Here is an 18,412-nt window from a genome sequence, read left to right on the forward strand (position 1 = left end):
CGCTCATTTACATTGACATCCATTGACTTATCTCGGTGTATCAAAAAAGATACGTAGAAACGTAGATAAATTTATTTGTTCTGAAATTAAACGTCCATATCTACCAGCGCGTACATTTATATTTAGTTCGCTCTTCATATCGCGTATAACTTTCAGCATTTCTCCTTTCTCGTATCGTCATTTGTTTCCTTCCTCTCGTCACAATTGTCTTAAATTTTTAATTTAAATTTACAAAATTTACATTAATGCCTATACTTGATGATACATCTATACGCATATTATATTTGTACCAAAGGATTTATAGGATAATATTATCGCGCAAGATAATTTTCCTTCCCTTTTCACTTCGTTATTTCGCTTGATCTTTATAAATGAAAAGAAGATACGTTTACAATAACGTTATATCGCATCGATCGAGGAGAGCGATTTTTCTTCGCGTTTTCAGAATACTCCGCTATTACGTATCGCAACATTTATATCAATCCTAAAGAATTTTTGTTATCCGCCATTAGAGGTAATCAGGTAAAACAAGAGTAAGATTCGTAACTAAATCAATGCTCGTTATATCGCGTGTAACTTTTTTTCTTTTTTAATCAAAAGCCACGAAGGCAGAAAACAGAATCTCGCCCCTCCCTTTCGTTCCACTCTATTAACGTTCCCCGTGCACAATGTGCGACCGGCTCGAGCCGGTATAATCGATCGGCCCGTGACTCGAATCAAGCTCCGATTTTTCGAGTTTTCGGGATATTATCGTTGTTACGCGGGTTATTCCCCTCGCTTTATTCGCCTTCGATCCGATGAATGAAACGAGTCACAAAGTTTACGAACTACGTGGGACGAAGAGCGGGCCGGTAAAAAAGGAAAAAAGGAAAAAACGAAGGATGATCGATTCTGGTACACCTTGACACCGAAAATATCGCGAACGAACCGGCTGTATTCGGTTGCAGCTCCACTCTGGATCTCGACTCTGAACCGCATCGTCTCGAGCACGCGATAAAAGTATTTATGTGTAAGGAGCGTGTGCAGGGAAGGAGTGAGTACTCGCAGTACTCGATCCTACGAACGAGTATCCATCGTTCGCGCCGAGTCCACTCGTAATTTCGCTTCATTCTGGTATGTAACGAGATTTTCAGTAATTTATACCGTGGGGGAATAGCGGTTAGGTGGTTAGGTTAGGAGCGAAGATCGTGAAGAAGAAGGAATTTCGAGAGAGTTTGAATGGTTCGAAGGAGATTTTTTTTTTCCGTTTTTTGTTTCTTTATCAGGATTTTAATAGTTGTGTAATAATTTCGTATGCAGGGTGTATAGTATAATTTATGGCAAGTTTGTTCGAAGAAGGTTCGATGAAGATTTTGAACGAGTTTGAAGATACTTTTTGTTTCGTATTTAAAGATTTAATTTGTGTACTCGTGTAGCGTATTTTTAGTTGATTTACTTGAGTTTGAAAGAGTTCGAAGATAGTTTTCCATTTTTGTTTTGTATCGAAGTTTAAGCGATTTGTAATTATGTAAGGTAGTTTATTTGAACGATACGAAAGTATTTTAACATTTTTAGTTTGCACGAAGAATTAATTATTTTTTTCGTTTTTGTTTTGCATTTAAGATTTGTGAAGAGTCGATTATGTTTCTACGTACTTTTTATCTTTCAAAAAGAAAATTTTTGTACTTGTTTACTCGATATTATGAAATTCTGATAATAAATTGTTATTTTACTTATCAATTATTTATTTTTCGTAATATGGATGTTTTCTCTCTTTATATTTTTTTTACATCGGTACTTTTCTAAAATATTTTTCTATAAAAATTAGTAAAATATACTTTTTCAAGAATAGTATTCTTAGTAAATATTTTCTATATTTGGAGAAGATTATTGCAAGCTTATTTATAATGTAATATAAATCTTTATATTACATTATCTCTTGATGTTAGTTAATTGTTGTGGAGGAGACGTTAAGATAACTAGGGTAACTAGATCGTTTACCCTAGTGACTTATTAGGTTACAATACTGGAAAATAACATCCATATTTATTTTATCTTATACAATTACTCATATATCCAGCTTCAAAATCAGTTGAACTTTTTGTTAATACTCTTATCTAATCTCTTATCAAGCTTTTTTTTATTCATGTTCAATAATTAATTCGATCATTCATTTTTAATTGGCAACTTGTCAAAATTTATTATTCCAATTTAGAAGATCAAAATTTGATAAATCGATATATTTACACGCAGAATTCATTTCAACAAGTCTAAGAAAAAATTCACTAAATTATCACGAGAATATCTTTTTTCATAAAAAAGATATTTATTTTTCAAAATTTACATAGATTTACATAAATATCTATAAAAAACAAATGATAAAAATTATTTATGTGCGACTTTATTGTTTAAACGACGCGTTAATTTTTATGATTGTTGTAAATCTATCGTTAATTATATAATTAATAAATTAAACTCGTGTAAACTATATACATTTCCCCGACAATAATGAAGTATTCATAGAATTTTCCATATGGCAGTTAGTCATCGTGCTCCTCGACAGCTGACAATGAATGAACGAATTCTTCTTTTCTTCTCGAGCGAGCGTAGAGCACTTGGTCCGAGATAATTGTGCAGATTTATTGCCAAGCGAATGCAAGAAATATCGATAACACCGATAATTGCCTTCTCCTCACTCCAAATAGTATTGTTATTATTATTATTAATCTTGATGTGGAAAATGAAGAATTTTCTAATAATAGCATGTCCTTTGCCAATATATTTCTCTAAAAATTCTATTTCCTGCATATCTATCTTTTATAATAACTCTTATATTATGACAAAAATACGTAATCATTGGATATATATATTTACAAGCACAGGATGTTTAAATCAATCTGCTCGAATATCTCTTAAACCTAATTTACAATATCGAGGAATATTTTCGATAAATCATGTACGTGATTAAAGTTAAAATGATCCTTTGCCTTTGAGATTAAAATGGAATAAGCGATACGATTCTTTTATAAGAAATGACTAACCGTTTAAAAAGAAAGATAATATTATTTAAAGAGATAAACGATTTCCAAATCCATCTATATATATATATATATATATATATATATATATAATTTAAGAAAAAAATCTTTCGAATTAAAGTGCTGAGAATGAAAAGTCGTATGGAAATTATTTTGCAAAGTTTACATTTAAGAATAAATTAATCGTTCGAAAACAGAATAATTTTCTACATTCATTGAATACAATTTGTAACTTAATACGAATTAACGACGAAACTACTATGATCCCTCCCTATTAACAAAACCGTATCCATATTTTTCGTTCGAAATATTTTTCAACAAATTTTTCAAAAATATCGATCGAAAAAAATTTACAAATTTTCATTCCTCTTCGCGAATGAATAAACGCGATAAATTTATCGAAAGAGAGAAAGAGAGAGAGAGAGAGAAAGAGCAGATTATTGACCGTTTCACGATACAAAGCAGCTCAAGTTTCTTCATTTACGCGCGATTTAATATTGAAACGTCGTCGTGGTCGTCGTCGTGGTCGTCGTCGTCGTCGTCGTCGTGGTCGCCGTCGTCGTCTACGACGATAACCTTGCCTGGGTCGTTCGATTGGGTTATTAATAATTTCACGTTGATTTCGTGCAAAAACAATAGCACGAGGAGGAGACGGCCAATGTCACGGAGAAATCGGGCGCATCCACGACTTGCCTCCTCCTCCTCCTCCTCTTCCTCCTCCTCCTCGCTCCGTGAAATCACGCGGTGACAAAACGCGGCATTGCTTCATTCATCGTCCTTGCATTCTTTATGAATACAAATCTCTTTGGTAAAACAGCGCCTTCTTATGCATCGTCTTATGGTCGTATTTTTTTTTCTTTTTCCCCTTTTTTTCATTCCTTCGACTCGGCGATACGTCTGTTTTACGTAACGAAATTCAACAAGGATGGAACGTGGAGCGCATTCCCTTTGCGAAATTATTTATCTTGAATCGGTCCATCTTTTTTTCCTTTTTGTTTTTCTTACGTTGAAAAATTTAGCTGTCTTGAAATTAAATTGTGATTTGGGGAAAGATCGGAAAAGATGGAATATATTTTAAATTAGTCCATCTTTTTTTTTTTTTTTTGTTTTTCTTTAATGTCGAGAAATTTAGTTATCTCTGTGTTTTTGAAATTTAATTTCGAACGTATTTTGGATGATTGGGTAATTGGAGGGAAGATGGAAGATGGAATATATTTTAAATTAGTCCATCTTTTAGTTATTTTAGATTGTAGATTGAGATTGTAGGAAAAGTAGAACGTAGAACGTCTTTTGCTTTTGTATATTTTGAATGTATCTTGTGTAAAATTGTGTTTTAAATTGTTAATAACTTTTTTTTCTTGCAAGAAAAATAAAGAACTTAATTAAGTATTTAAATATTATTCGAGGAATGTGATTATCTTCTTCAATTCTAATTCAGTCATATTTCTTACTCTTTCTCCGTTCATTCTTTTCTTCTTTTTTAAGAATTATCAGTAAGTTGTTAAGATATCTCTCGTCTCGAAGAAAATATTTAATATTTGCGAACTTCTTCATTATCTGGAAGTAATGTTCATTTTGGAAGTAATGTTTCATTTTACGTAACGTGGAATCGGATTCACAACTATCTTTGAAAATATATATTTTTTTTAATTATTCAAAACGGATATCTTATTAGCGATTCATTTAATTATCGATTGTGTTGATCACGTAATAAATGAATTTTTATTGCTAATTTTATTAAAAAAATTTTATTCTAATAAAATTAATAAGTTATGTGAATATAAAATCAATGTTAACTCTCTAATTTATATCAGTACTTAGGTATCATTTACTTAAAATTAAATTTAAAATTTGTTATCTTCTCTAAATATTATATATAAAAATTATTCAAAATTGGATCATTATTACTTTTCTATTATTTATTTCTATAAATCTATATCTGAAAATTACAATTTTATTACTAGAGATTTATTTTTTATCGAAATAAAAAAATTTGGTATAAACATAAGCATTAAATTAATTTAAACGTATAGCCATTAACTGACATATCTGTTATCGATTTAAATTCCAAGATTACATTTTCATTTCCAATTCAATTGAAATAAAAAATATATTAAATAATTAAAAATATATTAAAAAATATATTAAATAATATTCGTTTCAAAAAAATGAAGAGATCGAGAGTACTCGAATGCCCCTGTTTAAATCAAAAGTTGCGCGAAAATTTCTTCATACATTTCGCGAATGCGTCGACACTTTTTATTATGATTGCAAACGATGGTAAGCGACATTGAATCATGCGCGCGTCGCAGATGTTCCGACGATGAAACGCATTAGAATACACGCGTTTATTACCCTCTTTAAACACACATCTCTTTGTCGAAACGTGTTTACACGAATGTATAACGAGTTTGATAGTCAACTGTGCACAATTTAACGAATGCTTTAGCGACGAATATTTTTAGCTATGTATATGATGATAATAGTACATAATATGTTTATAACGCGATATGGAAGGTCGGTAAATGTGCTTGCAAAGTGCTCGTTACAGTGAAACAATGTTGCTTGGATCTGTTATATATTATTTTTTGTTGAGCCAAAAGAAATTTGGAATAAGTTAAAATAAATATATCGAGAGATTAAATGTTTCCATAAGCAAATATTTATAATAAGCAAATTGAAGATAATGCCTGAATCATAACCTAATTTTAAATACTTACTATTCACATTCGGATTTGATTTATAAATAAAATATTTACTCTTTATTTAATATTATTGAAAATTATTTAAATATATAATAATGAATAAATTCGAGAAATAGTAATTGGCAATTGTAATTTTCAATGAAATATTCATTTCAAAATAATATTTGCACGAATTGATAAATATTAAAATATATATTAGAAGTAGAACAAAATTCCAAAAATAATTTAACATAATATATAATTTAATCATTAATGAAACTGATAAGTGAAATATTATCGAGAATGAGAAGAAAGAAATGAAAAAAATGCGTTTATCAGGAAAAATCGATATTCAGGTATGGTTACTATCACTCGAAGAATATAAGATTTCGTTTAAATAATCAACCTTTATCGATCTTCATACCTTTATGTTCACTTACGAAATAAATAACACCATTTAATTATGTCATCTTGCATACTTTTGCGCCAAGCATTTTTCCATACAGCTTAATTTAATTTACGATCGATTCGCAGTGATCACATCCATATCGTGCTATTTAAATTATGACAATACTTAGATACGAAAATACTTATCACGCTAAAAGATACGATATCTAAACACAAATACTACGCATGATTTATTATGCGTGATTTATAACGCTAAAATATTAACATTCGAGATCTTGGAATGAGTGAAAGCATTTTATCATCTGATAAGAGGTAAGCAATTTTCGTATTTTTTTTTTCTTTACCTTCGATACAAAATTCAGATATATCCAACAGGGTTAAAACAAGGAGTCCTGCGAAGAATTCAGGTCACGATGGATAAGATCGAAAAATTATAACCTAGGTTTATTAAACCCGAGACAACTTTCTCACAGGTTTAGGAGTCGCATGGTTCATGAACTTTAACGTTAAGTTCAACACATCTCTTGCAAACTCGAAAGATGTACGCTCATTACGTTCTTCTTACAAAACAAATACGAGCCAACTAAATTTCTAACCTTACTTGACTATATTGCCGTTTAAATGGCGCGGGAAACGGCACAGTCACTTTCTTCCAGCCAATCGGTTTTTTTCGATGGATTTTTAAACTGGATTGGTCGTTAAGTAAGAGCTTTTATCTGTTAAACAGTTTTATTTTATTTTTTCTTCAATTATTTTATATTCGAATAAAACGTGAAGTAATTTTTTTGTTAATATTAATTATTATTAAATAAATTTCACGTAATATATTATTCTATTTATTATAATTTTATTTACGTTTAAGAAAAACACGAAAGAATTTTTATATTTTATATTAATTAAAGTTAAATTTAAATTAGAAATAACATATTCTGAAAAATAATGAGTTTCACTTTAGTAATTACTACTTTAAAAAACATTCAAGTGATAAAATTACTATTAACAATATGATTATGTTTTTATTAGAATAGAAATTTAATTATATATACATCTATTATTCCTATCGAATTAATATTTTAATTACAATAGTTATAGCATATTTAAGAATAGGTTTCCACAAGGCAATTAAATAGAGGAATAAAAAATTTCGAAGTACATATTAGAAATAACATCATCGATAAATTTATTAGAAATGAATTTAGAAAAAAATTTGAATATATTAACTATATCATTACACGAACTTCAATCCCATCTAATAAAATTCTATACAAATTACAGTTAGTCATAAAACTTTTCATATATCATATACGCAAATTCAATTAATAAATTAATAAATTGTGTTATTAAAATCAAAGATATTTCTGTTTTTTATGAAATTTATTGTGACTATGATATTAGACTATTCTTTATTATCCTGTACTTGAAAAATAAAGAAAGAAAAAATATTTCTAACCGAAATGCGTACGAAACAAAAATGAAAAAAATTTAATCGATTTCTCGCATTCAAAGAGATTTTTCGAAAAATAAATTGCTTATTACAAAATTACGAATTCAAAATTTTCATCATAAAATTTTCTTATAAGATATACGATATATTTTCGCGGTTGACTGTACTTCTCAACCAAGCACTAATCACAATTGCATGTAAAAATTCATGGAATGCATGTAAATATTCTCTACTAAAAGCCCATTGACGATTCACGTACGGCGAACAGGAAGTGTACGTACAACGACGAAAAGAGTACTTGGAGTGAAAAGTGTCACGGGCGTAGAAACGACACTCGACTTGGCCGATAGAAAAGAAACGATGCACTTCGGTGGACGCATCTAACGGTAACCGCTTCCTTTTACGAGATTAACGATCGCGATCCTGTCGTTTTATTATCGAAAATCCAGCGGTGCAGCGCATCGCATCGAGTCACGCCGGATATGGCGATCTAATCTTCGAGAAGACGTACGGCCGCCGGATTTATTCGTGATATAGCTTTTATCCTCGTTCAACCGGTGACCATGAGACGTTAAGTCGCCTTTTATAAATCGTGCCAAATTCCTTTGTCGCTATAGTTTAGAGGACCAAACCTAACCTAACAAAAGAATTGATGTAAGTTTGTCGAAGTCATTAAAAATGAACAGTTTCTAAATAGACTTTTATTATATTTCGTATTTGGTTTTATTTATTTTTATTTATAATTTTATTTGTACGAGGTATCTGCATTATTAACAAACATTTCGTAGATTTATATTACATATATTGATACGTACCAATGAAAATTGATTAATTGAATTTGTTCAATTATACAATCAAAAATATTTCCATTAATTTGTTATGTTGTTACGTTGAAGAAAATCTGTGTTATATAAGATTTGCATCGAGGTAACTTAACTGGTATTGAATTTCTGAAATAAGGAAGATGAGATTTTTTTACTTCTTATTATATTGTTGCAAGATTTGTGTAATTAAAATATCAAATGATGTCGTTTATATTTAGTATTGAACATATTAATTTCAATTTATATTATTTTATATTATTTTAAATAATTTGTATATCATATTAACTGTCATTCCATTATAAATGTTATAACAACGTTATACCGTGTAATATAAAGAGACACAAAATAGAAAGTAACTAGGCTCAAGTAGAAAAGGATCGTCTGTTGTCAGACATAGCTTATTTCATCCAAGTTACTAACAAGCGTTCTCCTGCTCGCGGATACACACCCCTTTTGTAGCCGTTTCGCAGACGAGGAAAAAAAAAGGTATACCGACACACCACGAAGAGCGGAGAGAAAGAGATTTATCAACGAACCAACGCGAGACTAGGTATCCGATAGACGTGTAGATAGGCCGTTGTTTAAATAAATTACCCTCGAAAGGCTTGGCTGCCCTCTACATTCCTCTCCGTGAGTCGCTTAGCCTTTAGGTTACTTGCCGTGTAATACCTGTTGCTACACACCCTTTCGTGTTTCTCGTGGTTTGATCCAGTTTTAAACTGTCGTTGTTCCTCATTCTTATTTTATCTCGATGCTTCTTGTGAATAATTGGTATTATCTTCTTATTTATTTCGCGTGGAATATTGGTTTATCGGATTATGTTTATAATAAATAAATTAGTTAGCTTTGAGGTTAGTTTTTTATGGTATTTGTTTTACTTTATAAATTGATAATGATATTATTGTCTGGTAATACTAAATACATGTCTTAAACCTGATAATGACTTATATTAATATTGTGCAATAAGAATTGACTAAGTTTAAATTGCTTTAGTAAATTTTGAAATTAGTTTTTGTTTTGTATAAATAGTATTTATTTTGTGTTGAATTAATCAATAAACATTGTCTATAAATAGTGTATCTTAAATTTTGAAGTTAATTTTATGATAGTTTATTATTTTGTATTGTAAATTAAACAGTGAATATTACATGTGGATAATATATGTTTTGAATCTTACATTGATTCATATCAATATATTATGGATTAAAAATTAGATTAAAGTATTAATAAAGTAATATTGAAGTTTGTACTTTGAATTAATCAATGAATATTATCTATGGATAATGAATATATATATTTTGAACATTGAAAATTTAAGTTAGCTTTTGAAGTTTTGTAATATTTGTTTTGTGTTATGAATTCAATGAATATTGTCTTTAAATAACGAATACATGTCTTGAATCTTATGCTGATATGAATCAATTTATATTAATACATTAAAAATTGGCTAAATTAAATAATTTTGAAATTAGTTTTATAGTATTTGTTTTATTAGTCAATGAATATTATTTATAAACATTGAACTTCACAATGGCTTATATTAATACATTATTTATATATTAAAAATTATATCATTGTATTTAAAAAATATGTTATTAATTTGTAAGTTGAAAAATATTATTTGTATTAAAAAAAAGTTTCAGAGGACAAATTAATTTTCTCTATTTATTAATTTTGAAAATCAATTGTATAAAAATTAAAGTAATAATTTTCTGTATGATAAAATAAGAATTATAGTTGATTTCATATCATTGTATTATTTCATCATTGTATTTCATAAAAATTAAATTTTAAGATATTTTTTTTCGTTGCATCTATGGATAATTGATAGGGAATATTTTTTATTTTATCTATTTATCTGCTTGTTGTCATTTTTTTTTCACTAAATCGTCAGTTCCTGCCAAAATTTTTACATATTTAATGAATTCTTTTTTTCTCGACTCTTCGTGATTATTATCGAAAAAAAAACAAGATTCAAACGAGATACGTTTTATCATTATCCATTGAATAAACACCACTGTGCTACTTTACCTATGTTATCATTGCAGGTATTTTTACATTATGCGTTATTATCAATTCTTAAACTTTGGTATGCATTGAATTGTGCAATTAAGTAATATGTAGAGTTAAAATTAAGCTTTTGATAATTATCTGTTACATATATGTTTATTTATATTTTGATTTACAGCAAACAATTATTTATTTTTTAATAATTAAATTTAATAATTAAAAACAACCGTAATATGAGTGATAGATTTTGAAATTTCTTGAAAAGTTTTAAGAATAAAAACTTTTATTTTATATTTTCGACTTTTAACTTTCTCAATTTTTTAATTATTTATTTATTAAAATAAAATAATATATATTAAATGTCTTTATATTTAGTAAAATTTTCACAAATATTGATTTGTTATAACAAAATGTATTGTAAGCGAATCATAACCTCAAAATTTAGAAAAATTTCGAATTTACAAAGTGTATTTCATATATATCTCTTAATTATAACTCTGTGATACACAAATTTTATTCTCCACTCCGCGTTTATCCATTGGTGTCATTGTGCCAAACATTCATCGTTTTTTTTTCTTCTTTTTTTTTTCCATTTCAATTAACGAAGAATCTTTCGAAAGGCCTTGCACGAGGGGTTATCATGGCGTGATTTGTAATAAACTACTTTCGATTGGTTACGTACGACCGATCATATCTATTTTCTTCGTAATTAACACGTTAATTAAGATTCGTTCTTCTTAAAGAAGGTCGATATGCAGAACTTGATAAATATATTGTGGATTTTTATGTAGTTGAAATCGTATTCAAATATTTAATATTATGAAAATAAAGTATTTGTGTTGATCACTGTACTTTTTAAATTAGAATTAAATTGTTTCAAATTACTTATTTCTATACTATATCTGTTTCCAATATACATTCAGAATATAATTTAATATTTTTTTAATGTTTTCTATCGATAAAATTTCCTTATAAATAAAATATTGAAATAACCTCGAATGAAAATGAAGATAAGAAATCATTTATGAGCTTTAATTATTATATATTCCGGAATAGTTAGAAATTATTTAAAAAGTTAATTACTTGTAATTGAGTAGAATTAGAATTTAATTTATTATAAATAGAATTTACTTATTAAGTACAATGTAATTTAATTAAAATTTTTTTCTTTATCTCTATAAAAACAAATATTAATCATTACTAATATGATAATATCTGTTCTAGTTCAATTTATACCATCAAAAAATAAGGATCAACATGAGAAAATTTCCAAACCTGATCGATCGAAAACTCGCCATTAAAAAATTAATATTCTATTTTACTATTATTCATAGATTGTTAATTTTTAATTCTTATATAATGTTGCAAATGATTTGTGTTGCAAATACAAAATGTATTTCTTCTCAGCCTTGTGTTATTTTTAATTAATCAGACTAGGTCAAGATATGACTAATAGTCGAAATGAATAATCAGAGTTTTAATTTTCATTTATGCACTTTTTTTCAGTGATACCGACAACTCGTTATAATATTTTTTTGAAAATATGTATTTTTAAATTTAATTTGAATTACGATTACTTTTATAATTTTTTAAGAAGAATTTTTTAATAAAAACAGTTTCATTAAAAAAACTAAAGGTAACTCTGTTCAACAAATATTCTCTGTAACAAATATTCGAATTGTTAAATAAACATAACATGTGTAACCAAATCATGCATTATTTAACTTGCCAACTTCAATTTGTTTAATGAAATTTCATTCTAATTTTATCTTAATTTTCTTGTATAGAAGTATAAAACACTCTGTATATTGAGACTAGACATTTCCATCTATCCGAACGAGACGAATTCTATTTCAGATTCGCTTGAACGGATCGGATTACCTACGCCATTCGATATTTTAATAGTTACGTCGATAGTACAGCGCATCGATTATCTAACCCATATCCTTATAAAAATTAGCCGTGGCTTGGCAAACGCAATACAATCCTCGCGATCTCGGCCGTGGCGATGCGTTATTGCGTGATAACTTGTGTCGAATGGCAAATGTTTGATTCACACCTGTGTCTTTCCTTCTCGTTTACATAAAATGTGTACATGTTGATGTTAAAAATTATCAAGATGTGTTCATTTTATGATTATGATTAACTAGTCACGTTTTTTCAACTTTTCTCGATTTTTTGTATAATTATTAACACTTTGTTAGGTTAAGTATGATTAGGTTAGGTTAGGTTAGGATAAGATGTTTAATTTTAATTTTTTGACAATTGAGCATTCGAAATAGAAATTTTTGCAATCTAATTAACATTTAATTTTTAATGATCATTCATTTGAAATTATTTATATTGATTTGCATGATAATAATTCATATAGAAATAGATTAAATTATTTAATTTCGATTTTCCATAATTTTTCGATGATTGAACATTCGATCTTATAATTTTAATTAGTTTTTAATGTTCAAATTATGTTTTACATTGATTTACGCCAATGACAATTTATTAAATTTAAAGGAGATAAATATAAAATTGAATGTATTATATCTGTACAATCATGATTAGCTTACTGAATTTTCAGCAATTGTTTCCTAGCTTGTAATTCAGCTCATCTTATGTGCCATCATTTACCTTGAAAATATATTTCCTGCGTATATCTTTTCATTTTTTGAACATCGAAGTCCGGTTTTGTGTAAATTTTAGTATTTTATGTCTTTTGTAACCATAAAATATATACTTTCATGTTTCATAGACTTTTGTTACGTACTTCAATGAATTTTTATGTTCAAATTTTTTTTTGTAATATTTAGGAAACTTAAAATCTAGTTGAATGTTAACTAGTTGTCGTAAATTTTAATATTATTAAACTTTATAGAGTAGAATTTTTGACGAATTTCAACGATTTTCAAAATTACTATCATTTTATTCTAAATATTATATTAGCGTGTATCATTGTCTAGAGATACGATAGAAAGTAGAAACTAGAATCAAGTAGAAAAGGATCGTCTCTTGTCAGACATAGTCTATATATATCTACATAACTTATCAACAATTATATTATATATTATATATTATTATATACTTTATATTATAATTATATATTCTCTTATAAACTAAATTATTCTTTATACAAAATTTAGTAACAAATAATTAAAATTTTCAAATAAAATTAATATAATGGCATTTCTATATTCATCCTAAAAAATAAGTTTTTTTCAATAAGAATTAAAAAAAAGAAATTAAAAAACAAAAAATAATTAGTTCCCAATTTTAAATCAATATTGAAATACTTAAATATAATATAATTATAAATAGAAATTTAACTTTCAATATCGAAAAACCATAATGGCAAAAAATAAATTTTACTAAAATTTTATATTAAAATTAGAAATTCCAGACATTTTAGAGACAATGTATTTATTATTTTTTACAATGATTCGATTAATACAGTGTTTCTCAACCTACAATTTACATTTAACATATAATATTTCACCAAATGTTCAAAATTTGAAAAAAAAAATTATCTAGAGCTAAAATATTAATTATGGAGTTCTCCAAAAAGTTATCCATCGTTTTGTTATTCTATCTCGAATAAACATAATAAATCGCACATACGAGTAATCGCAGCTGGCAGAAGTGTTTTGTCTGAAAGCATTAATGACTCGTTGCAACCCCAGGGATACCGAGGCACGTTTTCACCGTGTGCCTTTCCGCTTCATCCCAATCTACTCGTTCGTAATAAGACGTGGAAATACCGGTTGACTCTTATTATTAACCCCTTCCGCGACTGGTTGCTCACCTCCTAGCGAATTTCACCTAACCAACTCGCAATTATGCGGTCGCATATTATCTTTCAGACCACGATGATAGAGTCGCTCTTTGTGCGGAAAACCTTGACAAAATTCTACGGAATTGACGACTATAATTATATTTTTCTTTTCTTTTTTTTTGCAATTTCTTCGCTTATTTATTTCTTGATGTGTTTGATTAATTTTAACATCAAAGATTCGCATTGCATTCAAATCACGATAATAGAGGTGCTCTTTATGCTCTTTAGGATGGAGAGCCTTGATAAAATTCTAAAGAAGAAATTCTAAATGTAATTATATTTTTCTTTTTTTTCCTTTTTTTGTATTTTATTTGCCTTTCTTCGGTCATTCTTTTTCTCGGTTTCTTAACATGTTTGCTTAATTTTAACATCAGTTTTATATCAATTATTATTGACCATTATATGTGAGGAAAGATTGCAATGGAATAAATGGATAGAGAATGGTGTATGTATTATAGTATTTTAGAAATGAAAATTTTATATTGGATACCTTACTTGATTTTGATATCTTGATTTTCTTATTTCTATCATTACTCGATAACGAGAAATGTTTTACATGAAAGTTAAATCATTATTAGTATCATTATTTTCATTTGTTTATCTTGAATAAAAGTCAATTGAATGTTATCTTTTTTGTTTTTTTTTAAATGGATATATAAATATATATATATATATATAAATACTTGATATTTTTATCTCAATCAATATAAATTAAGAGCCAGTTTAACAGTTTACATTTTTGTCATTTTTATTTTTAGCAACCTGTAATAAGAAAATTAAAATTGTTATTTAAAGATTTAATTTTATTACATATCTTTTTACTAAATTTGAGAAATCAAAGACAATCTTTTTTCACAATCTTTTCTTCTCATAATTATTCAAGTTTGATTTTCTCATTCTTCATTCTTCATCTCTATTCATACTGTGTATAATATATATTCAAATATTTTTACACTAAATGTCAATTAAATTTTATCCAATTGAGACATTCGAATTCATTTTAATAGATGATCTACAGTTTCAATAGATAAATGATTCTCTATTTAATTAATCTTGTTGCACGTATACTATTCAAACTTAATTTTAGAAGGAAGAAAGAGATAATCGTAAAGGTGTGATGAACTGGTTTCGATAATAAATTTTCATTTATGTAAATCGTGACTCGTATACAGCGATAGCTCGTGTATGCAAATCAGTCGAATAAATGATAAGCATTATGGCGTGCTTGTCTACTTGCTAAATACGTACATAGATTCGTATCTTCCATTCTTGCACGAGACTTTTATTATTTTGTTATTCGTCTAAATACGTACTTCGATAAATGCGATTTATTCGTGCAAATTAATTTTTGAGAAAGAAAAGATAAAAAATTAATTATATTTTGTGTAACGTTAATTAAGTCGTTAATAGTTTAGTATCACTATTTTGTACCACGTGATCGTCTGAATATAGGTGAAAGAAAACATATTAATGAATAACTCGTTTCGTAACTCGATCGATAAATTATATCGATATTTTTATTATTATAAAAAATTTTCTGAAATAAGATTGAATATTATTTTAATAAAATCTTAGGTTCATGACATAATTTATTGAAATAAACTTCTTCTCTAATTCTTATTTTGTAAGTTTGAAAACTTTGAATTCGAGTTAACCTAAAATTGAAATTTCCATCCAACATTTTTAATGTTTCAAAATATTAAAATTTGAAAGAACACTTTTCATTAAATAGCTCTTGAAACTATTTTTATAGATATAAAAACTTTCAATACTGCATTAAATATTTGAAAAAATAAAATATTAAAAATTAACTCTGAAAAATTCTATTGTAAAATATATTTGCATTCTAAGAAAAATATTTACAGACACGAATCTTGATACGATTATTCACAGTACGATTTATCTTAACCTCTGCATTAATATTCGACTATCCACTATCTTTACAAATCGATCGATTAATGATTTTAACCACCGAAAATTATTAAAATTAGGTAATATCCAACAAATTTTGCTATTGATATAATAAAGATTAATAAAAATATTTTTCTCATTAACATATATACATATAAATTTTCCTGGAAAAATTAGAGAATTAAGACGAAATTGCAAACAACATTCGTAAATTGGTCAGCAATCATGAATCACTTTAAAACGACAGTAGAAACGATACAGACCGCAAACGTGGTTAAATAATCTTCGAAACGAAGAACCATTGAAATTATATCTAAACACAGTGAATCGAGACTCCGTGTTAATCCTCTCGTTCCATTCGTCGTTTCCTGTTTCGTTATCAGTTTTTCTCCGCGCAATCCTCTCGGAGCACAAGCGCACTGAAGAGAGATCCAGTGTCGCGGGTCGCAGGATCATTTGCCATTAATCTAATGATATCTGCCGCGATTACTCCGTTAAGATTCGTTGGTGGCACGGAGAGATTTATCCAATGGGCCGTTCGAATAAATTTTCTCATCGCTCGTTCTTTCTCCACCGGGGTTAGGACGATTACATCTGCGTCTCGTAAGTCTCTTGTTAAATGGAAGAAGGATATTAATCCTCGTTACAGAGGGAGCCTCGCGTGAGCTAACCAAGTCGCGCAATCGTTTAAAGGCCGGTTCGCACGGGCAAACAATCGGGCATCAAGATTCGTGTCTTATATACTGTACTTTATATACTCTCTTCTTAGAATACGAATATATATATTTCAAAGTAGAATTCTTCGGAGTTAATTTTCGATATTTTATTTTTTTCAAATTTTTAGCGTCTTAAGAATGAAAATTTTTATCATCTGTAAAAATAATAAATCTTTTTTTAAATTTTAAATAATTATTTTTATTAAAATCGTTTCTTATTAGTGGATAAATGTTGAGAATAAAGAATGAAAAATACTTATGAGAATAATTTGTAGATTTTCTTTCAAATTTTTGAAAATTTTTTGTTAGAATTATTTCTTACTAGTAGACACTGTGTTGAGAATAGAAATTATGAAAAAAGTAAAGAAAATATCTTCTTTTTAAAATTATTAAAAATGTCAAATTTTTTAGAATTATTCTCAAAAATTATTTCTTATTAATAGACACTGCATTAAAAATAATATTTTAACATAGTCACTTTCAATGCAGTGTCAAATTTGTGAAAAATACTGTCGAGAATAATTGGTAAAAAATCTTCTTTTAAATTTTTGAGAATTATTAAATAATTATTATATCGAAAATTATTAATAAACATTGCGTTAAGAATGATGGTTATTTTGAATTACTCTCAATGTAATGTCAAAAAAAAATTGTGAAAATTTTTATTTTCGAAAATATTTCATAGGTTTTCTTTCAAATGGATTCACATTTTTTAACATAATTAATAGTAAAAATACTATTATGAAAAATTAACTTAGTCTAAACAATTATTCTCGAAAAATATTTCACGAATTTTATTCTCAAATGTAATTACGCACTATTCATACATAACCTACAAAGATAAATCCGTAAATAAATATTGGCGAGAATTTTGTCTTTGTTGAAATAGAACTGGAATTTCCACATTTTAAGTAGGAACGAATGTCAATGAAGAATTAAAAAATATTTTAGCATAGAGAATCTCTCATATTTTTTATATTTATAAAATTATCCGTAGTCTTCTTCTATAATATTTCACTAAAAAAAAGCATTTGTCAATTTATCATTTTAATAAATTATTTAAATAATTACAATATTATTCAAAGCATCAAGTAATCACAGTTAATTGTAGAGCCGAATAATCATAGTTACAATTAGAAAAAGCAATATACATAGTAGTTCTCAACGATAAATGATTATTCAAGGATTTAAACTTATTAATATATATTATGACTATATTTGAAATTTTAATAATTCGAAAATAATTAATTTATTAACTATGCTGTTGTTTTATGAAATGGCCTTAATGCTGTGAATATTCGAAAACCGATACTTGTTTATTATTGAAACGGTAATACGCGTAAGAATGTGTGACCGTGAATTTTTTCCTCATCTTTCCATTAAGCATTGATGGCAGTAGACATGTTCCATGTTCCAACAGGTTCCACGTTGATCATATTTCCTCAATTTTTGTTTCCCGATTTTACAATTTGCGATCTGCGAGAATGGGTTATCCTTCAATGAGATGCAAATTAAAGGGACGCGCTCGATTGCGTTTTATTCATTTAGCCGGAGGTTTGTTTCAGTGACAGATGC

General features: G+C 27.5%; 1 protein-coding gene and 3 long non-coding RNA genes across 11 annotated transcripts in view; 2 read left to right on the plus strand and 2 right to left on the minus strand.

The window, feature by feature from the left end:
* LOC107992741 (glycogen-binding subunit 76A) overlaps nucleotides 1–18,412 on the plus strand; it is a 123,807-nt gene that overhangs the window by 26,685 nt on the left and 78,710 nt on the right. The gene's annotated exons all lie outside the window — the stretch shown is intronic.
* On the plus strand, nucleotides 5,317–14,274 carry LOC114576846 (uncharacterized). 2 transcript variants are annotated; one of them, XR_009832446.1, is made up of 3 exons: nucleotides 5,317–6,057; nucleotides 6,236–6,421; nucleotides 6,485–6,957. It is a non-coding gene; the product is annotated as an uncharacterized LOC114576846 (long non-coding RNA). The 2 variants fall into 2 exon arrangements; XR_003696321.2 differs by adding an exon at nucleotides 11,612–14,274 and having other exon boundaries at nucleotides 5,933–6,421; nucleotides 6,485–6,811.
* LOC114576848 (uncharacterized) lies at nucleotides 7,164–9,126 on the minus strand. Its single transcript, XR_003696324.2, has 3 exons — nucleotides 8,972–9,126; nucleotides 8,369–8,503; nucleotides 7,164–8,190 (listed from the first exon to the last, which is right to left on the minus strand). It is a non-coding gene; the product is annotated as an uncharacterized LOC114576848 (long non-coding RNA).
* Nucleotides 13,782–16,794, minus strand: LOC133667194 (uncharacterized). Its single transcript, XR_009832449.1, has 2 exons — nucleotides 15,459–16,794; nucleotides 13,782–14,972 (listed from the first exon to the last, which is right to left on the minus strand). It is a non-coding gene; the product is annotated as an uncharacterized LOC133667194 (long non-coding RNA).

The sequence above is a fragment of the Apis cerana genome, linkage group LG1 (genome assembly GCF_029169275.1).
Source record: "Apis cerana isolate GH-2021 linkage group LG1, AcerK_1.0, whole genome shotgun sequence".
Taxonomy (NCBI): domain Eukaryota; kingdom Metazoa; phylum Arthropoda; class Insecta; order Hymenoptera; family Apidae; genus Apis; species Apis cerana.